Source organism: Zootermopsis nevadensis, unplaced genomic scaffold (assembly GCF_977971745.1).
Source record: "Zootermopsis nevadensis isolate Lab colony 2312 unplaced genomic scaffold, Znev_1.0 Znev_ptg000025l, whole genome shotgun sequence".
NCBI classification, from domain to species: Eukaryota; Metazoa; Arthropoda; class Insecta; order Blattodea; family Termopsidae; genus Zootermopsis; species Zootermopsis nevadensis.
Window position 1 is genome coordinate 312,435 of NW_028259157.1, and position 21,617 is coordinate 334,051.

The 21,617-nt window shown below is 53.0% G+C and overlaps 1 pseudogene; it reads right to left on the reverse strand.

Annotated features, from left to right (window-relative positions):
* LOC147872594 (uncharacterized) overlaps positions 1-21,617 on the reverse strand; it is a 131,626-nt pseudogene that overhangs the window by 86,742 nt on the left and 23,267 nt on the right.

Consider the following 21,617-nt stretch of genomic DNA (forward strand, 5'->3'; position numbering starts at 1 on the left):
CGATTGGCTTTGCTTGGCTTGGCTTGGCTTGCCTTGGCTTGGCTTGCATTTTCTTGGATTGGCTTAGCTTGGCTTGGCTTGGCTTGGATTTTCTTGGATTGGCTTGGATTGGCTTGTTTTGGCTTGGCTTGATTTGGCTTAGCTTGTCATCACTTGGCTTTTCTTGGATTGGCTTGGCTTGTCTTGGCTTGGCTTGGCTTGGCTTGGCTTTCATTAGCTTGGCTTGCCTTGCTTTACCTTGTCGTAGCTTCCCTTGGCTTCCTTGGATTGGCTTGGCAGCCTTGGCTTGGCTTGGCTTGGCTTGCCTTGACTTGGATTGGTTTGGCTTATCTGGGCTTGGCTTGGCTTTCCTTGGCTTGGCTTGGCTTTGCTTGGCTTTGGTAGGCTTGTTTTGGCTTAGAATGGCTTGGCCTGCCTTGGCTTGGCTTTTCTTGGCTTGGCTTGCCTTGGCTTTGCTTTCATAGGCTTGGCTTGCCTTGGATTGATTTGGCTTGGCTTGGCTTGGCTTTTCTTGGCTTGCCTTGGCTCGGCTTTGCTTGGTTTGGCTTGCCTTTTCTTGGCTTGGCTTGGTTTGGCTTGGCTTGGCTTGGCTTGGCTCGGTTGTGCTTGAATTGGCTTGGCTTGGCTTGTCTTGGCTTGGTTTGGCTTGGCTTGGCTTGGCTTGCCTTGGCTTGGGTAAACTTAACTTGGATTGCCTTACCTTCGCTTGGATTGGCTTGGCTAGACTAAGATTACCTTGGCTTGGCTTGCTTTGGCTTGCCATGTCTTAGCTTGGCTTGGCGTTGATTTACTTGGATTAAATGGCTTGGCTTGTTTTGGCTTGCCTTGGCTTGGCTTGGCTTTGTTTGGCTTGCCTTGGCTTGGCTTTCTTTGGCTTGGCTTGCTTTTGCTTGCCTTGGCTTGACTTGCCTTGGCTAGGCTTGACTTGGCTTGCCTTAGCTTGGCTTGGCTTTGCTTACCTTGGCTTGCCTTTGCTTGGCTTGGCTTGTCTTGAGTTGGCTTGGCTTGCCTTGGCTTGGTTTGCCTTGGCTTGCCTTTTCTGGCTTGCCTTTTCTTGGCTTACCTTGGCTTGGCTTGGCTTGTCTTAGGTTGGCTTGGCTTGGCTTGGCTTAGATTGGGTTGGCATGACTTGGCTTGCCTTGGCTTTCCTTGGCTTGGCTTCTCTTGGCTTGGCTTGCCTTCGTTAGGCTTGGCTTGCCTTGGCTTGGCTTGGCTTGGCTTGGCTAGGCTTTGCTTGGCTTGGCCTTGGCTTTGCTTTTCTTGGCTTGGCTTGGCTTGGCTTGGCTTGGCATGACTTGGCTTGGCTTGCCTTGGCTTTCCTTGGCTTGGCTTGTCTTGGCTTGGCTTGCCTTCGCTTGGCTTGGCTTGCCTTGGCTTGGCTTGGCTTGGCTTGCCTTGGCTTGGCTTGGCTTGGCTTGGCTTGGCTTGGCTTGGCTTGGCTTGGCTTGACTTGGTTTGGCTTGGCTTTGCTTTTCTTGCCTTGGCTATCCTTGGCTTGGCTTGTCTTGGCTTGGCTTGCGTTCGCTTGGCTTGGCTTGCCTTGGCTTGTCTTGGCTTGGCTTGACTTGGCTTGGCTTGACTTGGCTTAGCTTGGCTTTGATTTTCTTGGCTTGGCTTGGTTTAGTTGCCTTGGCTTGGCTTGGTTTGGCTTGCCTTGGCTTTCCTTGGCTTGACTTGCCTTCGCTTGGCTTGGCTGCCTTGGCTTGGCTTGCCTTGGCTTGGCTTGGCTTGGCTAGGCTTGACTTGGCTTGGCTTGGCTTGGCTTGGCTTTGCTTTTCATGGCTTGGCTTGGCTTGCCATGGCTTGGCTTGCCTTGGCTTGGCTTGGCCTGGCTTGCCTTGGATTTGTTTGCATTGGCCATGGCTTGGCTTGTTTGGCGTAGCTTGGCTTGGTTTTTCTTGGCTTGGCTTGACTTGCCTTTGCTTCTCTTTGCTTGTCTTGGCTTGGCTTGGCTTGGCTTGGCTTGCCTTGTCTTGCCTTGGCTTGGCTTAGCTTGAATTTGTTTGCTTTAGCTTGGCTTCGCTTGGCTTGGCTTGAATTACCTTGGATTGGCTTGCCTTGCTTTTGCTTGCCTTGGCTTGGGTTGCCGTTGCTTGGCTTGCCTTGAATTGTCTTTGCTTGGCTTGCCTTGGCTTGGTTTGGCTTGGTTTGCTTTGTGTTGACTTGGCTTGGTTTGTTTTGGCTTGCCTTGGCTTGGCTTTCCTTGGCTTGGCTTGCCTTTGCTTGCCTTGGCTTGGCTTGTCTTGACTTGGCTGGCCTTGACTTGGCTTCGATTGCCTTGGCTCGGCTTGGCTTGGCTTGGCTTGTCCTAGCTTGAGTTGGATTGGCTTGGCCTGGCTTGGCTTGCCTTGGTTTGGCTTGGCTTGGCTTGGCTTGCTTTGGTTTGCCTTGGCTTGGATTGGCTTGGTTTAGCTTGCCTTGTCTTGGATTTCCTTGGCTTGGCTTGCCTTTGCTAGCCTTGGCTTGGCTTGCCTTGACTTGGCTTGCCTTGGCTTGGCTGGCCTTGGCTTGGCTTGTTTACCTTGGCTTGGCTTGGCTTAGCTTGCCTTGGCTTTCCTTGGCTTGGCTTGGCTTGGCTTGACTTGCCTTGGCTTGGCTTGACTTGGCTTGCCTTAGCTTGGCTTGGCTTTGCTTGCCTTGGCTTGCCTTTGCTTGGCTTGGCTTGTCTTGAGTTGGCTGGCTTGCCTTGGCTTGGTTTGCCTTGGCTTGCCTTTTCTGGCTTGCCTTGTCTTGGCTTACCTTGGCTTGGCTTGGCTTGTCTTAGGTTGGCTTGGCTTGGCTTGGCTTAGATTGGTTTGGCATGACTTGTCTTGGCTTGCCTTGGCTTTCCTTGGCTTGGCTTGTCTTGGCTTGGCTTGCCTTCGCTAGGCTTGGCTTGCCTTGGCTTGGCTTGGCTTGGCTTTGTTTGGCTTGGCTTTGCTTGGCTTGGCTTGGCTTTGCTTTTCTTGGCTTTTCTTGGTTTGGCTTGGCTTGGCATGACTTGGCTTGGCTTGCCTTGGCTTTCCTTGGCTTGGCTTGTCTTGGCTTGGCTTGCCTTCGCTTGGCTTGGCTTGCCTTGGCTTGGCTTGGCTTGGCTAGCCTTGGCTTGGCTTGGCTTGGCTTGGCTTGGCTTGGCTTTTCTTGCCTTGGCTTTCCTTGGCTTGGCTTGTCTTTTCTTGGCTTGCGTTCGCTTGGCTTGGCTTGGCTTGGTTTGTCTTGGCTTGGCTTGGCTTGGCTTGGCTTGCCTTTTCTTGGCTTGACTTGGCTTGGCTTGGCTTTGATTTTCTTGGCTTGGCTTGGCTTTGTTGCCTTGGCTTGGCTTGGTTTGGCTTGCCTTGGCTTTCCTTGGCTTGTCTTGTCTTGGCTTGACTTGCCTTCGCTTGGCTTGGCTGCCTTGGCTTGGCTTGCCTTGGCTTGGCTAGGCTTGGCTAGGCTTGACTTGGCTTGGCTTGGCTTGGCTTGGCTTTGCTTTTCTTGGCTTGGCTTGGCTTGCCATGGCTTGGCTTGCCTTGGCTTGGATTTGCCTGGCTTGCCTTGGATTTGTTTGCATTGGCCATGGCTTGGCATGTTTGGCGTGGCTTGGCTTGGTTTTTCTTGGCTTGGCTTGACTAGCCTTTGCTTCTCTTTGCTTGGCTTGGCTTGGCTTGCCTTGGCTTGGCTTAGCTTGACTTTGTTTGCTTTAGCTTGGCTTCGCTTGGCTTGGCTTGATTTACCTTGGATTGGCTTGCCTTGCTTCTGTTTGCCTTGGCTTGGGTTGCCATGGCTTGGCTTGCCTTAAATTGGCTTTGCTTGGCTTGCCTTGGCTTGGTTTGCCTTGGCTTGCTTTGTGTTGCCTTGGCTTGGCTTGGTTTGGTTTGGCTTGAATTGGCTTGGCTTTCCTTGGCTTGGCTTACCTTTGCTTGCCTTGGCTTGGCTTGTCTTGACTTGGCTGGCCTTGACTTGGCTTGGATTGCCTTGGCTCGGCTTGGCTTGGCTTGGCTTGCCGTGGCTTGGCTTCGCTTGGCTTGGCTTGACTTGGCTTGTCCTAGCTTGACTTGGATTGGCTTGGCTTGGCTTGGCTTGTCTTGGTTTGAATGGCTTGGCTTGGCTTGCTTTGGTTTGCCTTGGCTTAGCTTGGCTTGGTTTAGTTTGCCTTGGCTTGGCTTTCCTTGGCTTGGCTTGCCTTTGCTGGCCTTGGCTTGGCTTGGTTTGGCTTGGCTTGCTTTGGCTTGGCTTGGCTTGGCTAGCCTTGGCTTGGCTTGTTTGCCTTGGCTTGGCTTGGCTTGGCTTGCCTTGGCTTTCCTTGGCTTGGCTTGGCTTGGCTTGACTTGCCTTGGCTTGGCTTGACTTGGCTTGCCTTAGCTTGGCTTGGCTTTGCTTGCCTTGGCTTTCCTTTGCTTGGCTTGGCTTGTCTTGAGTTGGCTTTGCTTGCCTTGGCTTGGTTTGCCTTGGCTTGGTTTGCCTTGGCTTGCCTTTTTCTGGCTTGCCTTGTCTTGGCTTACCTTGGCTTGTCTTAGGTTGGCTTGGCTTGGCTTGGCTTAGATTGGCTTGGCATGACTTGGCTTGGCTTGCCTTGGCTTTCCTTGGCTTGGCTTGTCTTGGCTTGGCTTGCCTTCGCTAAGCTTGGCTTGCCTTGGCTTGGCTTGGCTTGCCTTGGCTTGGCTTGGCTTTGCTTGGCTAGGCTTGGCTTTGCTTTTCTTGGCTTGGCTTGGCTTGGCTTGGCATGACTTGGCTTGGCTTGCCTTGGCTTTCCTTGGCTTGGCTTGTCTTCGCTTGGCTTGGCTTGTCTTCGCTTGGCTTGGCTTGAATTGGCTTGGCTTGGCTTGACTTGCCTTGGCTTGGCTTGGCTTGGCTTGGCTTGGATTGGCTTGACTTGGTTTGGCTTGGCTTTGCTTTTCTTGCCTTGGCTTTCCTTTGCTTGGCTTGTCTTGGCTTGGCTTGCGTTCGCTTGGCTTGGCTTGGCTTGGCTTGGCTTGGCTTGGCTTGACTTGGTTTGGCTTGGCTTTGCTTTTCTTGCCTTGGCTATCCTTGGCTTGGCTTGTCTTGGCTTGGCTTGCGTTCGCTTGGCTTGGCTTGCCTTGGCTTGTCTTGGCTTGGCTTGCCTTGGCTTGGCTTGACTTGGCTTGGCTTGGCTTTGATTTTCTTGACTTGGCTTCGTTTAGTTGAATGGGCTTGGCTTGGTTTGGCTTGCCTTGGCTTTCCTTGGCTTGTCTTGTCTTGGCTTGACTTGCCTTCGCTTGGCTTGGCTGCCTTGGCTTGGCTTGCCTTGGCTTGGCTTGGCTTGGCTAGGCTTGACTTGGCTTGGCTTGGCTTGGCTTTGCTTTTCATGGCTTGGCTTGGCTTGCCATGGCTTGGCTTGCCTTGGCTTGGCTTGGCCTGGCTTGCCTTGGATTTGTTTGCATTAGCCATGGCTTGGCTTGTTTGGCGTAGCTTGGCTTGGTTTTTCTTGGCTTGGCTTGACTTGCCTTTGCTTCTCTTTGCTTGGCTTGGATGGCTTGGCTTGGCTTGGCTTGCCTTGTCTTGCCTTGGCTTGGCTTAACTTGACTTTGTTTGCTTTAGCTTGGCTTCGCTTGGCTTGGCTTGAATTACCTTGGATTGGCTTGCCTTGCTTTTGTTTGCCTTCGCTTGGGTTGCCTTTGCTTGGCTTGCCTTGAATTGTCTTTGCTTGGCTTGCCTTGGCTTGGTTTGGCTTGGTTTGCTTTGTGTTGCCTTGGCTTGGCTTGGTTTGTTTTGGCTTGCCTTGGCTTGACTTTCCTTGGCTTGGCTTGTCTTTGCTTGCCTTGGCTTGGATTGTCTTGACTTGGCTGGCCTTGACTTGGCTTCGATTGCCTTGGCTCGGCTTGGCTTGGCTTGGATTGCCCTGGCTTGGCTTCGCTTGGCTTGGCTTGGCTTGTCCTAGCTTGACTTGGATTGGCTTGGCCTGGCTTGGCTTGCCTTGGTTTGGCTTGGCTTGGCTTCGCTTGCTTTGGTTTGCCTTGGCTTGGCTTGGCTTGGTTTAGCTTGCCTTGTCTTGGCTTTCCTTGGCTTGGCTTGCCTTTGCTTGCCTTGGCTTGGCTTGCCTTGGCTTGGCTGGCCTTGGCTTGGCTTGGATTGCCTTGGCTCGGCTCGGCTTGGCTTGGCTTCCTTTGGCTTGGCTTGGCTTGGCTTACCTTGGCTTGCCTTGGATTCCTTGGCTTGGCTTGGCTTGGTTTGGCTTGGCTCGGCTTGGCTTGACTTGGCTTGACTTGGCTTGGCTTGTTTGCCTTGGCTTGGCTTTGCTTGGCTTGCCTTGGCTTTCCTTGGCTTGGCTTGGCTTGGCTTGACTTGCCTTGGCTTGGCTTGACTTGGCTTGCCTTAGCTTGGCTTGGCTTTGCTTGCCTTGGCTTGCCTTTGCTTGGCTTGGCTTGTCTTGAGTTGGCTTGGCTTGCCTTGGCTTGGTTTGCCTTGGCTTGCCTTTTCTGGCTTGCCTTGTCTTGGCTTACCTTGGCTTGGCTTGGCTTCTCTTAGGTTGGCTTGGCTTGGCTTAGATTGGCTTGGCATGACTTTTCTTGGCTTGCCTTGGCTTTCCTTGGCTTGGCTTGTCTTCGCTTGGCTTGCCTTCGCTAGGCTTGTCTTGCCTTGGCTTGGCTTGGCTTGGCTTTGCTTGGCTTGGCTTTGCTTGGCTTGGCTTGGCTTTGCTTTTCTTGGCTTGGCTTGGCTTGGCTTGGCATGACTTGGCTTGGCTTGCCTTGGCTTTCCTTGGCTTGGCTTGTCTTGGCTTGGCTTGCCTTCGCTTGGCTTGGCTTGCCTTGGCTTGGCTTGGCTTGGCTAGCCTTGGCTTGGCTTGGCTTGGCTTGGCTTGACTTGGTTTGGCTTGGCTTTGCTTTTCTTGCCTTGGCTTTCCTTGGCTTGGCTTGTCTTGGCTTGGCTTGCGTTCGCTTCGCTTGGCTTGGCTTGGTTTTTCTTGGCTTGGCTTGGCTTGGCTTGGCTTGCCTTGGCTTGGCTTGACTTGGCTTGGCTTGGCTTTGATTTTCTTGGCTTGGCTTGGCTTGGTTGCCTTGGCTTGGCTTTGTTTGGCTTGCCTTGGCTTTCCTTGGCTTGTCTTGGCTTGGCTTGACTTGCCTTGGCTTGGCTTGGCTGCCTTGGCTTGGCTTGCCTTGGCTTGGCTTGGCTTAGCTAGGCTTGACTTGGCTTGGCTTGGCTTGGCTTGGCTTTGCTTTTCTTAGCTTGGCTGAGCTTGCCATGGCTTGGCTTGCCTTGGCTTGGATTTGCCTGGCTTGCCTTGGATTTGTTTGCATTGGCCATGGCTTGGCATGTTTGGCGTGGCTTGGCTTGGTTTTTCTTGGCTTGGCTTGACTAGCCTTTGCTTCTCTTTGCTTGGCTGGGCTTGGCTTGCCTTGGCTTGGCTTAGCTTGACTTTGTTTGCTTTAGCTTGGCTTCGCTTGGCTTGGCTTGAATTACCTTGGATTGGCTTGCCTTGCTTCTGTTTGCCTTGGCTTGGGTTGCCATGGCTTGGCTTGCCTTAAATTGTCTTTGCTTCGCTTGCCTTTTCTTGGTTAGTCTTGGCTTGCTTTGTGTTGCCTTGGCTTGGCTTGGTTTGGTTTGGCTTGAATTGGCTTGGCTTTCCTTGGCTTGGCTTACCTTTGCTTGCCTTGGCTTGGCTTGTCTTGACTTGGCTGGCCTTGACTTGGCTTGGATTGCCTTGGCTCGGCTTGGCTTGGCTTGGCTTGCCGTGGCTTGGCTTCGCTTGGCTTGGCTTGACTTGGCTTGTCCTAGCTTGACTTGGATTGGCTTGGCTTGGCTTGGCTTGCCTTGGTTTGGCTTGGCTTGACTTGGCTTGCTTTGGTTTGCCTTGGCTTAGCTTGGCTTGGTTTAGCTTGCCTTGGCTTGGCTTTCCTTGGCTTGGCTTGCCTTTGCTGGCCTTGGCTTGGCTTGGTTTGGCTTGGCTCGGCTTGGCTTGGCTTGGCTTGGCTTGGCTTAACTTGGCTTGTTTGCCTTGGCTTCGCTTGGCTTGGCTTGCCTTGGCTTTCCTTGGCTTGGCTTGGCTTGGCTTGACTTTCCTTGGCTTGGCTTGACTTGGCTTGCCTTAGCTTGGCTTGGCTTTGCTTGCCTTGGCTTGCCTTTGCTTGGCTTGGCTTGTCTTGAGTTGGCTTGGCTTGCCTTGGCTTGGTTTGTCTTGGCTTGGTTTGCCTTGGCTTGCCTTTTTCTGGCTTGCCTTGTCTTGGCTTATTTTGGCTTGTCTTAGGTTGGCTTGGCTTGGCTTTTCTTAGATTGCCTTGGCATGACTTGGCTTGGCTTGCCTTGGCTTTCCTTGGCTTGGCTTGTCTTGGCTTGGCTTGCCTTCGCTAGGTTTGGCTTGCCTTGGCTTGGCTTGGCTTGCCTTGGCTTGGCTTGGCTTGGCTTTGCTTGGCTAGGCTTGGCTTTGCTTTTCTTGGCTTGGCTTGGCTTGGCTTGGCTTGGCATGACTTGGCTTGGCTTGCCTTGGCTTTCCTTGGCTTGGCTTGTCTTGGCTTGGCTTGTCTTCGCTTGGCTTGGCTTGCCTTGGCTTGGCTTGGCTTGACTTGCCTTGGCTTGGCTTGCCTTGGCTTGGCTTGGCTTGGCTTGACTTGGTTTGGCTTGGCTTTGCTTTTCTTGCCTTGGCTTTCCTTGGCTTGGCTTGTCTTGGCTTGGCTTGCGTTCGCTTGGCTTGGCTTGCCTTGGCTTGGCATGGCTTGGCTTGGCTTGACTTGGCTTGGCTTGGCTTTGATTTTCTTGGCTTGGCTTTGTTTGGTTGCCTTGGCTTGGCTTGGTTTGGCTTGCCTTGGCTTTCCTTGGCTTGTCTTGTCTTGGCTTGACTTGCCTTCGATTGGCTTGGCTGCCTTGGCTTGGCTTGCCTTGGCTTGGCTTGGCTTGGCTAGGCTTGACTTGGCTTGGCTTGGCTTGGCTTGGCTTTGCTTTTCTTGGCTTGGCTAGGCTTGCCATGGCTTGGCTTGCCTTGGCTTGGCTTGGCCTGGCTTGCCTTGGATTTGTTTGCATTGGCCATGGCTTGGCTTGTTTGGCGTGGCTTGGCTTGGTTATTCTTGGCTTGGATTGACTTGCCTTTGCTTCTCTTTGCTTGGCTTGGCATGGCTTGGCTTGGCTTGGCTTGCCTTGGCTTGACTTGGCTTGCCTTGGCTTGGCTTAGCTTGACATTGTTTTCTTTAGCTTGGCTTCGCTTGGCTTGGCTTGAATTACCTTGGTTTGGGTTGCCTTGCTTTTGTTTGCCTTGGCTTGGGTTGCCTTGGCTTTGCTTGCCTTGAATTTTCTTTGCTTGGCTTGCCTTGGCTTGGTTTGACTTGGCTTGCTTTGTGTTGCCTTTGCTTGGCTTGGTTTGTTTTGGCTTGCCTTGGCTTGGCTTTCTTTGGCTTGTATTGCCTTTGCTTGCCTTGGCTTTGCTTGTCTTGGTTTGGCTGGCCTTGACTTGGCTTGGATTGCCTTGGCTCGGCTTGGCTTGGCTTGGCTTGCCCTGACTTGGCTTCGCTTGGCTTGGCTTGGCTTGGCTTGTCCTAGCTTGACTTGGATTGGCTTGGCTTGGCTTGGCTTGCCTTGGTTTGGCTTGTCTTGGCTTGGCTTGCTTTGGTTTGCCTTGGCTTCGCTTGGCTTAGTTTAGCTTGCCTTGGCTTGGCTTTCCTTGGCTTGGCTTGCCTTTGCTAGCCTTGGCTTGGCTTGCCTTGGCTTGGCTGGCCTTGGCTTGGCTTGGATTGCCTTGGCTCGGCTCGGCTTGGCTTGGCTTCCTTTGGCTTGGCTTGGCTTGGCTTTCCTTGGCTTGCCTTGGATTTCCTTGGCTTGGCTTGGCTTGGATTGGCTTGGCTCGGCTTGGCTTGGCTTGGCTTGGATTGGCTTGGCTCGGCTTGGCTCGGCTCGGCTTGGCTTGGCTTCCTTTGGCTTGGCTTGGCTTACCTTGGCTTGCCTTGGATTTCCTTGGCTTGGCTTGGCATGGATTGGCTTGGCTCGGCTTGCCTTGGCTTTCCTTGGCTTGGCTTGGCTTTTCTTGAATTGCCTTGGCTTGGCTTGACTTGGCATGCCTTAGCTTGGCTTGGCTTTGCTTGTCTTGGCTTGCGTTTGCTTGGCTTGGCTAGTCTTGAGTTGGCTTGGCTTGCCTTGGCTTGGTTTGCCTTGGCTTGCCTTTTTCTGGCTTGCCTTGTCTTGGCTTACCTTGGCTTGGCTTGGCTTGTCTTAGGTTGGCTTGGCTTGGCTTGGCTAAGATTGGCTTGGCATGACTTGGCTTGGCTTGCCTTGGCTTTCCTTGGCTTGGCTTGTCTTGGCTTGGCTTGCCTTCGCTAGGCTTGGCTTGCCTTAGCTTGGCTTGGCTTGGCTTGGCTTGGCTTTGCTTGGCTTGGCTTTGCTTTACGTGGCTTTGCTTGGCTTGGCTTGGCTTGGCATTACACGGCTTGGCTTGCCTTGGCTTTCCTTGGCTTGGCTTGTCTTGGCTTGGCTTGCCTTCGCTTGGCTTGGCTTGCCTTGGCTTGACTTGGCTTGGCTTGCCTTGGCTTGGCTTGGCTTGGCTTGGCTTGGATTTGCTTGTCTTGCCTTGGCTTTCCTTGGCTTGGCTTGTCTTGGCTTGGCTTGCGTTCGCTTGGCTTGGCTTGGCTTGGTTTGTCTTGGCTTGGCTTGGCTTGGCTTGGCTTGCCTTGGCTTGGCTTGACTTGGCTTGGCTTGGCTTTGGTTTTCTTGGCTTGGCTTGGCTTGGTTGCATTGGCTTGGCTTGGTTTGGCTTGCCTTGGCTTTCCTTAACTTGTCTTGTCTTGGCTTGACTTGCCTTCGCTTGGCTTGGCTGCCTTGGCTTGGCTTGGCTTGCCTTGGCTTGGCTTGGCTTGGCTAGGCTTGACTTGGCTTGGCTTGGCTTGGCTTAGCTTGGCTTGGCTTGCCTTGGCTTGGCTTCGCCTTGCTTGCTTTGGATTTGTTTGCATTGGCCATGGCTTGGCTTGTTTGGCGTCCCTTGGCTTGGTTTTTCTTGGCTTGGCTTGACTTACCTTGGTTTGGCTTGGCTTGGCTTGGCTTGGCTCGACTTGGCTTGGCTTGGCTTATTGGCTTTGGCTTGGCTTGGCTTGGCTTGCCTTGGCTTTCCTTGGCTTGGCTTGGCTTGACTTGCCTTGGCTTGGCTTGACTTGGCTTGCCTTAGCTTGGCTTGGCTTTGCTTGCCTTGGCTTGCCTTTTCTTGGCTTGGCTTGTCTTGAATTGGCTTGGCTTGCCTTGGCTTGGTTTGCCTTGGCTTGCCTTTTTCTGGCTTGCCTTGTCTTGGCTTACCTTGGCTTGGCTTGGATGTCTTAGGTTGGCTTGGCTTGGCTTGGCTTAGATTGGCTTGGCATGACTTGGCTTGGCTTGCCTTGGCTTTCCTTGGCTTGGCTTGTCTTGGCTTGGCTTGCCTTCGCTAGGCTTGGCTTGCCTTGGCTTGGCTTGGCTTGCCTTGGCTTGGCTTGGCTTTGCTTGGCTAGGCTTGGCTTTGCTTTTCTTGGCTTGGCTTGGCTTGGCTTGGCATGACTTGGCTTGGCTTGCCTTGGCTTTCCTTGGCTTGGCTTGTCTTCGCTTGGCTTGGCTTGTCTTCGCTTGGCTTGGCTTGAATTGGCTTGGCTTGGCTTGACTTGCCTTGGCTTGGCTTGGCTTGGCTTGGCTTGGATTGGCTTGACTTGGTTTGGCTTGGCTTTGCTTTTCTTGCCTTGGCTTTCCTTTGCTTGGCTTGTCTTGGCTTGGCTTGCGTTCGCTTGGCTTGGCTTGGCTTGGCTTGGCTTGGCTTGGCTTGGCTTGGCTTGGCTTGGCTTGGCTTGACTTGGTTTGGCTTGGCTTTGCTTTTCTTGCCTTGGCTATCCTTGGCTTGGCTTGTCTTGGCTTGGCTTGCGTTCGCTTGGCTTGGCTTGCCTTGGCTTGTCTTGGCTTGGCTTGCCTTGGCTTGGCTTGACTTGGCTTGGCTTGGCTTTGATTTTCTTGACTTGGCTTGGTTTAGTTGAATGGGCTTGGCTTGGTTTGGCTTGCCTTGGCTTTCCTTTTCTTGTCTTGTCTTGGCTTGACTTGCCTTCGCTTGGCTTGGCTGCCTTGGCTTGGCTTGCCTTGGCTTGGCTTGGCTTGGCTAGGCTTGACTTGGCTTGGCTTGGCTTGGCTTTGCTTTTCATGGCTTGGCTTGGCTTGCCATGGCTTGGCTTGCCTTGGCTTGGCTTGGCCTGGCTTGCCTTGGATTTGTTTGCATTAGCCATGGCTTGGCTTGTTTGGCGTAGCTTGGCTTGGTTTTTCTTGGCTTGGCTTGACTTGCCTTTGCTTCTCTTTGCTTGGCTTGGATGGCTTGGCTTGGCTTGGCTTGCATTGTCTTGCCTTGGCTTGGCTTAACTTGACTTTGTTTGCTTTAGCTTGGCTTCGCTTGGCTTGGCTTGAATTACCTTGGATTGGCTTGCCTTGCTTTTGTTTGCCTTCGATTGGGTTGCCTTTGCTTGGCTTGCCTTGAATTGTCTTTGCTTGGCTTGCCTTGGCTTGGTTTGGCTTGGTTTGCTTTGTGTTGCCTTGGCTTGGCTTGGTTTGTTTTGGCTTGCCTTGGCTTGACTTTCCTTGGCTTGGCTTGTCTTTGCTTGCCTTGGCTTGGATTGTCTTGACTTGGCTGGCCTTGACTTGGCTTCGATTGCCTTGGCTCGGCTTGGCTTGGCTTGGATTGCCCTGGCTTGGCTTCGCTTGGCTTGGCTTGGCTTGTCCTAGCTTGACTTGGATTGGCTTGGCCTGGCTTGGCTTGCCTTGGTTTGGCTTGGCTTGGCTTCGCTTGCTTTGGTTTGCCTTGGCTTAGCTTGGCTTGGTTTAGCTTGCCTTGTCTTGGCTTTCCTTGGCTTGGCTTGCCTTTGCTTGCCTTGGCTTGGCTTGCCTTGGCTTGGCTGGCCTTGGCTTGGCTTGGATTGCCTTGGCTCGGCTCGGCTTGGCTTGGCTTCCTTTGGCTTGGCTTGGCTTGGCTTACCTTGGCTTGCCTTGGATTCCTTGGCTTGGCTTGGCTTGGTTTGGCTTGGCTCGGCTTGGCTTGACTTGGCTTGGCTTGGCTTGGCTTGTTTGCCTTGGCTTGGCTTTGCTTGGCTTGCCTTGGCTTTCCTTGGCTTGGCTTGGCTTGGCTTGACTTGCCTTGGCTTGGCTTGACTTGGCTTGCCTTAGCTTGGCTTGGCTTTGCTTGCCTTGGCTTGCCTTTGCTTGGCTTGGCTTGTCTTGAGTTGGCTTGGCTTGCCTTGGCTTGGTTTGCCTTGGCTTGCCTTTTCTGGCTTGCCTTGTCTTGGCTTACCTTGGCTTGGCTTGGCTTCTCTTAGGTTGGCTTGGCTTGGCTTAGATTGGCTTGGCATGACTTTTCTTGGCTTGCCTTGGCTTTTCTTGGCTTGGCTTGTCTTCGCTTGGCTTGCCTTCGCTAGGCTTGTCTTGCCTTGGCTTGGCTTGGCTTGGCTTTGCTTGGCTTGGCTTTGCTTGGCTTGGCTTGGCTTTGCTTTTCTTGGCTTGGCTTGGCTTGGCTTGGCTTGGCATGACTTGGCTTGGCTTGCCTTGGCTTTCCTTGGCTTGGCTTGTCTTGGCTTGGCTTGCCTTCGCTTGGCTTGGCTTGCCTTGGCTTGGCTTGGCTTGGCTAGCCTTGGCTTGGCTTGGCTTGGCTTGGCTTGACTTCGTTTGGCTTGGCTTTGCTTTTCTTGCCTTGGCTTTCCTTGGCTTGGCTTGTCTTGGCTTGGCTTGCGTTCGCTTCGCTTGGCTTGGCTTGGTTTTTCTTGGCTTGGCTTGGCTTGGCTTGGCTTGACTTGGCTTGGCTTGGCTTTGATTTTCTTGGCTTGGCTTGGCTTGGTTGCCTTGGCTTGGCTTTGTTTGGCTTGCCTTGGCTTTCCTTGGCTTGTCTTGTCTTGGCTTGACTTGCCTTGGCTTGGATTGGCTGCCTTGGCTTGTCTTGCCTTGGCTTGGCTTGGCTTAGCTAGGCTTGACTTGGCTTGGCTTGGCTTGGCTTGGCTTTGCTTTTCTTAGCTTGGCTGAGCTTGCCATGGCTTGGCTTGCCTTGGCTTGGATTTGCCTGGCTTGCCTTGGATTTGTTTGCATTGGCCATGGCTTGGCATGTTTGGCGTGGTTTGGCTTGGTTTTTCTTGGCTTGGCTTGACTAGCCTTTGCTTCTCTTTGCTTGGCTGGGCTTGGCTTGCCTTGGCTTGGCTTAGCTTGACTTTGTTTGCTTTAGCTTGGCTTCGCTTGGCTTGGCTTGAATTACCTTGGATTGGCTTGCCTTGCTTCTGTTTGCCTTGGCTTGGGTTGCCATGGCTTGGCTTGCCTTAAATTGTCTTTGCTTCGCTTGCCTTGGCTTGGTTAGTCTTGGCTTGCTTTGTGTTGCCTTGGCTTGGCTTGGTTTGGTTTGGCTTGAATTGGCTTGGCTTTCCTTGGCTTGGCTTACCTTTGCTTGCCTTGGCTTGGCTTGTCTTGACTTGGCTGGCCTTGACTTGGCTTGGATTGCCTTGGCTCGGCTTGGCTTGGCTTGGCTTGCCGTGGCTTGGCTTCGCTTGGCTTGGCTTGACTTGGCTTGTCCTAGCTTGACTTGGATTGGCTTGGCTTGGCTTGGCTTGCCTTGGTTTGGCTTGGCTTGGCTTGGCTTGCTTTGGTTTGCCTTGGCTTAGCTTGGCTTGGTTTAGCTTGCCTTGGCTTGGCTTTCCTTGGCTTGGCTTGCCTTTGCTGGCCTTGGCTTGTCTTGGTTTGGCTTGGCTCGGCTTGGCTTGGCTTGGCTTGGCTTGGCTTAACTTGGCTTGTTTGCCTTGGCTTCGCTTGGCTTGGCTTGCCTTGGCTTTCCTTGGCTTGGCTTGGCTTGGCTTGACTTTCCTTGGCTTGGCTTGACTTGGCTTGCCTTAGCTTGGCTTGGCTTTGCTTGCCTTGGCTTGCCTTTGCTTGGCTTGGCTTGTCTTGAGTTGGCTTGGCTTGCCTTGGCTTGGTTTGTCTTGGCTTGGTTTGCCTTGGCTTGCCTTTTTCTGGCTTGCCTTGTCTTGGCTTACCTTGGCTTGTCTTAGGTTGGCTTGGCTTGGCTTTTCTTAGATTGCCTTGGCATGACTTGGCTTGGCTTGCCTTGGCTTTCCTTGGCTTGGCTTGTCTTGGCTTGGCTTGCCTTCGCTAGGCTAGGCTTGCCTTGGCTTGGCTTGGCTTGCCTTGGCTTGGCTTGGCTTGGCTTTGCTTGGCTAGGCTTGGCTTTGCTTTTCTTGGCTTGGCTTGGCTTGGCTTGGCTTGGCATGACTTGGCTTGCCTTGCCTTGGCTTTCCTTGGCTTGGCTTGTCTTGGCTTGGCTTGTCTTCGCTTGGCTTGGCTTGCCTTGGCTTGGCTTGGCTTGACTTGCCTTGGCTTGGCTTGCCTTGGCTTGGCTTGGCTTGGCTTGACTTGGTTTGGCTTGGCTTTGCTTTTCTTGCCTTGGCTTTCCTTGGCTTGGCTTGTCTTGGCTTGGCTTGCGTTCGCTTGGCTTGGCTTGCCTTGGCTTGTCTTGGCTTGGCATGGCTTGGCTTGGCTTGCCTTGACTTGGCTTGCCTTGGCTTGGCTTGACTTGGCTTGGCTTGGCTTTGATTTTCTTGGCTTGGCTTTGTTTGGTTGCCTTGGCTTGGCTTGGTTTGGCTTGCCTTGGCTTTCCTTGGCTTGTCTTGTCTTGGCTTGACTTGCCTTCGATTGGCTTGGCTGCCTTGGCTTGGCTTGCCTTGGCTTGGCTTGGCTTGGCTAGGCTTGACTTGGCTTGGCTTGGCTTGGCTTGGCTTTGCTTTTCTTGGTTTGGCTAGGCTTGCCATGGCTTGGCTTGCCTTGGCTTGGCTTGGCCTGGCTTGCCTTGGATTTGTTTGCATTGGCCATGGCTTGGCTTGTTTGGCGTGGCTTGGCTTGGTTATTCTTGGCTTGGATTGACTTGCCTTTGCTTCTCTTTGCTTGGCTTGGCATGGCTTGGCTTGGCTTGGCTTGCCTTGGCTTGCCTTGGCTTGCCTTGGCTTGGCTTAGCTTGACATTGTTTTCTTTAGCTTGGCTTCGCTTGGCTTGGCTTGAATTACCTTGGTTTGGCTTGCCTTGCTTTTGTTTGCCTTGGCTTGGGTTGCCTTGGCTTTGCTTGCCTTGAATTTTCTTTGCTTGGCTTGCCTTGACTTGGTTTGACTTGGCTTGCTTTGTGTTGCCTTTGCTTGGCTTGGTTTGTTTTGGCTTGCCTTGGCTTGGCTTTCTTTGGCTTGTATTGCCTTTGCTTGCCTTGGCTTTGCTTGTCTTGGTTTGGCTGGCCTTGACTTGGCTTGGATTGCCTTGGCTCGGCTTGGCTTGGCTTGGCTTGCCCTGACTTGGCTTCGCTTGGCTTGGCTTGGCTTGGCTTGTCCTAGCTTGACTTGGATTGGCTTGGCTTGGCTTGGCTTGCCTTGGTTTGGCTTGTCTTGGCTTGGCTTGCTTTGGTTTGCCTTGGCTTCGCTTGGCTTAGTTTAGCTTGCCTTGGCTTGGCTTTCCTTGGCTTGGCTTGCCTTTGCTAGCCTTGGCTTGGCTTGCCTTGGCTTGGCTGGCCTTGGCTTGGCTTGGATTGCCTTGGCTCGGCTCGGCTTGGCTTGGCTTCCTTTGGCTTGGCTTGGCTTGGCTTACCTTGGCTTGCCTTGGATTTCCTTGGCTTGGCTTGGATTGGCTTGGCTCGGCTTGGCTTGGCTTGGCTTGGATTGGCTTGGCTCGGCTTGGCTCGGCTCGGCTTGGCTTGGCTTCCTTTGGCTTGGCTTGGCTTACCTTGGCTTGCCTTGGATTTCCTTGGCTTGGCTTGGCATGGATTGGCTTGGCTCGGCTTGCCTTGGCTTTCCTTGGCTTGGCTTGGCTTTTCTTGACTTGCCTTGGCTTGGCTTGACTTGGCATGCCTTAGCTTGGCTTGGCTTTGCTTGTCTTGGCTTGCGTTTGCTTGGCTTGGCTAGTCTTGAGTTGGCTTGGCTTGCCTTGGCTTGGTTTGCCTTGGCTTGCCTTTTTCTGGCTTGCCTTGTCTTGGCTTACCTTGGCTTGGCTTGGCTTGTCTTAGGTTTGCTTGGCTTGGCTTGGCTAAGATTGGCTTGGCATGACTTGGCTTGGCTTGCCTTGGCTTTCCTTGGCTTGGCTTGTCTTGGCTTGGCTTGCCTTCGCTAGGCTTGGCTTGGCTTTGCTTTTCTTGGCTTTGCTTGGCTTGGCTTGGCTTGGCATTACACGGCTTGGCTTGCCTTGGCTTTCCTTGGCTTGGCTTGGCTTGGCATTACACGGCTTGGCTTGCCTTGGCTTTCCTTGGCTTGGCTTGTCTTGGCTTGGCTTGACTTCGCTTGGCTTGGCTTGCCTTGGCTTGACTTGGCTTGGCTTGCCTTGGCTTGGCTTGGCTTGGCTTGGCTTGGATTTGCTTGTCTTGCCTTGGCTTTCCTTGGCTTGGCTTGTCTTGGCTTGGCTTGCGTTCGCTTGGCTTGGCTTGGCTTGGTTTGTCTTGGCTTGGCTTGGCTTGGCTTGGCTTGCCTTGGCTTGGCTTGACTTGGCTTGGCTTGGCTTTGGTTTTCTTGGCTTGGCTTGGCTTGGTTGCATTGGCTTGGCTTGGTTTGGCTTGCCTTGGCTTTCCTTAACTTGTCTTGTCTTGGCTTGACTTGCCTTCGCTTGGCTTGGCTGCCTTGGCTTGGCTTGGCTTGCCTTGGCTTGGCTTGGCTTGGCTAGGCTTGACTTGGCTTGGCTTGGCTTGGCTTAGCTTGGCTTGGCTTGCCTTGGCTTGGCTTCGCCTTGCTTGCTTTGGATTTGTTTGCATTGGCCATGGCTTGGCTTGTTTGGCGTCCCTTGGCTTGGTTTTTCTTGGCTTGGCTTGACTTACCTTGGTTTGGGTGGCTTGGCTTGGCTTGGCTCGACTTGGCTTGGCTTGGCTTATTTGCTTTGGCTTGGCTTGGCTTGGCTTGCCTTGGCTTTCCTTGGCTTGGCTTGGCTTGACTTGCCTTGGCTTGGCTTGACTTGGCTTGCCTTAGCTTGGCTTGGCTTTGCTTGCCTTGGCTTGCCTTTTCTTGGCTTGGCTTGTCTTGAATTGGCTTGGCTTGCCTTGGCTTGGTTTGCCTTGGCTTGCCTTTTTCTGGCTTGCCTTGTCTTGGCTTACCTTGGCTTGGCTTGGATGTCTTAGGTTGGCTTGGCTTGGCTTGGCTTAGATTGGCTTGGCATGACTTGGCTTGGCTTGCCTTGGCTTTCCTTGGCTTTGCTTGTCTTGGCTTGGCTTGCCTTCGCTAGGCTTGGCTTGCCTTGGCTTGGCTTGGCTTGGCTTGGCTTGGCTTGGCTTGGCTTGGCTTGGTTGGTTTGGCCTGTCTTGGCATGGCTTGGCTTGGATTGTTTTGGCTTGACTTAGCTTGCCTTCGCTTGGTTTGGCTTGGCTTCGCTTGCATTAGCATGGCTTGGCTTGGCCCGGCTTGACTTGGCTTGGCTTTCCTTGGCTTGGCTTGGCTTGGATTTGTTTGGCTTGGCTTGCCTTGGCTTGGCTTGGTTTCGCTTTGATTCTCTTGGCTTGCCTTGGATTGAGAGGTCTTGGCTTGCCTTGGCTTTGTTTGCCTTGGCTTCCCTTGCCTTCGATTGGCTTGGCATGGCTTGGCTTTTCTTTGTCTTGCCTTGGCTTGGCTTGACTTGCTTGCCTTGGTTTGGCTTGGTTTGCCTTGTCTTGGCTTGCCTTGGCTTGGATTGACTAGACTTGGCTTGGCTTGGCTTGGCCTGGCTTTGCTTGCCTTGGCTTGGCTTTGCTTGGCTTGGCTTAGCTTGGCTTAGCTTCCCTTGGCTTCGCTTGGCTTGGCTTTGTTAGTCTTGCCTTGCCTTGTTTAGGATTGTCTTAGATTAACTTAGCTTGCGTTGGCTTGCCTTGGCTTGGTTTGGCTTGGCTTGCCTTGGCTTGGCTTTCCTTGGCTTGGATTAGCTTACCTTCGATTGGATTGGCTTGGTTTGGCTTGGCTTGGCTTGTTTTCACTTGGCTTGTCTTCTCTTGTCTTGGATTGGCTTGTCTTGGCTTTCCTTAGCTTGGCTTGCCTTGCTTTACCTTGTCTTAGCTTGCCTTGGCTTCCTTGGATTGGCTTGGCTGCCTTGGCTTGGCTTGGCTTTGCTTGTCTTGACTTGGCTTTTCTTGGCCTATCTTGGCTTGGCTTGGCTTTCCTAGGCTTGGCTTGGCTTTGCTTGCCTTGGCATGTCTTGGCTTGAATGGCTTGGCTTGTTTTGGCTTGACTTGGCTTGGCTTGCCTTTTCTTGGCTTGGCTTTGGTTGGCTTGGCTTGGCTTAGATTGGCTTGGCCTGGCTTTGCTTTTCTTGGCTTAGCTTGCCTTGGCTTAACTTTCCTAGGCTTGGCTTGCCTTGGCTTGATTTGGCTTGGCTTGGCTTGGCTTGGCTTGGCTTGGCTTGCTTTGGCTGGGCTTTGCTTGGTTTGGCTTGCCTTTTATTGGCTTGGCTTGGTTTGGCTTGGCTTGGCTTGGCTTGGCTTGGCTTAGCTGTGCTTGCCTTGGCTTGGCTTGGCTTTTCTTGGCTTGTCTTGGCTTGGCTTGGCTTGGCTTGGCTTGCCATAGCTTGGATTGGCTTTCCTTGGCTTGGAATGGCTTGGCTTGGCTAAGATTGCCTTGGCTTGACTTGCTTAGGCTTGACATGTCTTGGCTTGGCCTGGATTTAATTGGATTAAATGGCTTGGCTTGTTTTGACTTCTCTTGGCTTGGCATGGCTTGGCTTGGCTCCGCATGCCTTGGCTTGGCTTGCCTTGGTTTGCCTTGGCTTGCCTTGGCTTGTCTTATCTTGGCTTGGCTTTGCTTATTTAGGCTTGGCTTAATTTGGTTTGTCTTGGCTTGCCTTTGCTTGGTTTGGCTTGACTTCGCTTGCTTTGGCATGGCTTGACTTGGCTTGGCTTGGATTGGCTTGGCTTGGCTTAGCTTGGCTTCCCTTGGCTTGGCTTGGCTTGGCTTGCCTTGGCATTACTTGCTTTGGATTTCCTTGGCTTGCCTTGGGTTGCCTTCGATTGGCTTGGCTTGGCTTGCCTTGGCTTGGTTTGACTTTTCTTGGCTTGGTTTTGTTTGGCTTGATTTGGCTTTTATTATTTTGCCTTGCTTTTGCTTTGCTTTGCTTTGCTTGGTTTGGCTTGCCTTTTATTGGCTTGGCTTGGTTTGGCTTGGCTTGCCTTGCCTTGGCTTTTCTTGGCTTAACTTAACTTGGCTTGGCTTGGCTTACCTTGGCTTGGTTTTGCTTGGCTTGCCTTGGCGAAGCTTTGGCTTGGCTTGGCTTGGCTTAGCTTGGCTTGGCTTGGCTTGGCTTAGCTTTCCTTGGCTTGGTTTGCCTTGGCTTCTCTTGGCTTAGCTTAGCTTGGCTTGGTTTAACTTGGCTTGCCTTGGCTTGGCTAGGCTGGGCTGCCTTCTCTTGGCTTGTCTTGGCTTGATTTGACTTGGCTTGGCTTGGCTTACCTTGGCTTGGCTTGGCTTTCCTTGGCTTGGCTTGGATTGGCGTACCTTGGCTTGGATTGGCTTGGCTTGGCTTGGCTTGGCTTGCCTTGGCTTGGCTTGCTTGGCTCGGATTGTCTTAACTTGGCTTGTTTGCCTTGGCTTGGCTTGGCTTTCTTGCCTTTGCTTTCCTTGGCTTGGCTTGGCTTGGCTTGACTTGCCTTGGCTTGGCTTGACTTGGCTTGCCTTAGCTTGGCTTGGCTTTGCTTGCCTTGGCTTGCCTTTGCTTGGCTTGGCTTGTCTTGAGTTGGTTTGGCTTGCCTTGGCTTGGTTTGCCTTGGCTTGGTTTGCCTTGGCTTGCCTTTTTCTGGCTTGCCTTGTCTTGGCTTACCTTGGCTTGTCTTAGGTTGGCTTGGCTTGGCTTGGCTTAGATTGGCTTGGCATGACTTGGCTTGGCTTGCCTTGGCTTTCCTTGGCTTGGCTTGTCTTGGCATGGCTTGCCTTCGCTAGGCTTGGCTTGCCTTGGCTTGGCTTGGCTTGCCTTGGCTTGGCTTGGCTTGGCTTTGCTTGGCTAGGCTTGGCTTTGCTTTTCTTGGCTTGGCTTGGCTTGGCTTGGCTTGGCATGACTTGGCTTGGCTTGCCTTGTCTTTCCTTGGCTTGGTTTGTCTTGGCTTGGCTTGGCTTGTCTTCGCTTGGCTTGGCTTGCCTTGGCTTGGCTTGGCTTGACTTGCCTTGGCTTGGCTTGGCTTGGCTTGGCTTGGCTTGACTTGGTTTGGCTTTGCTTTTCTTGCCTTGGCTTTCCTTGGCTTGGCTTGTCTTGGCTTGGCTTGCGTTCGCTTGGCTTGGCTTGCCTTGGCTTGTCTTGGCTTGGCTTGGCTTGGCTTGGCTTGCCTTGGCTTGGCTTGACTTGGCTTGGCTTGGCTTTGATTTTCTTGGCTTGGCTTGGTTTGGTTGCCTTGGCTTGGCTTGGTTTGGCTAGCCTTGGCTTTCCTTGGCTTGTCTTGTCTTCTCTTGACTTGCCTTCGATTGGCTTGGCTGCCTTGGCTTGGCTTGACTTGGCTTGGCTTGGCTTGGTTATTCTTGGCTTGGATTGACTTGCCTTTGCTTCTCTTTGCTTGGCTTGGCTTGGCTTGGCTTGGCTTGCCATGGCTTGCCTTGGCTTGGCTTAGCTTGACATTGTTTGCTTTAGCTTGGCTTCGCTTGGCTTGGCTTGAATAACCTTGGTTTGGCTTGCCTTGCTTTTGTTATCTTGGCTTGGGTTGCCTTGGCTTGGCTTGCCTTGAATTTTCTTTGCTTGGCTTGCCTTGGCTTGGTTTGACTTGGCTTGCTTTGTGTTGCCTTGGCTTGGCTTGGTTTGTTTTG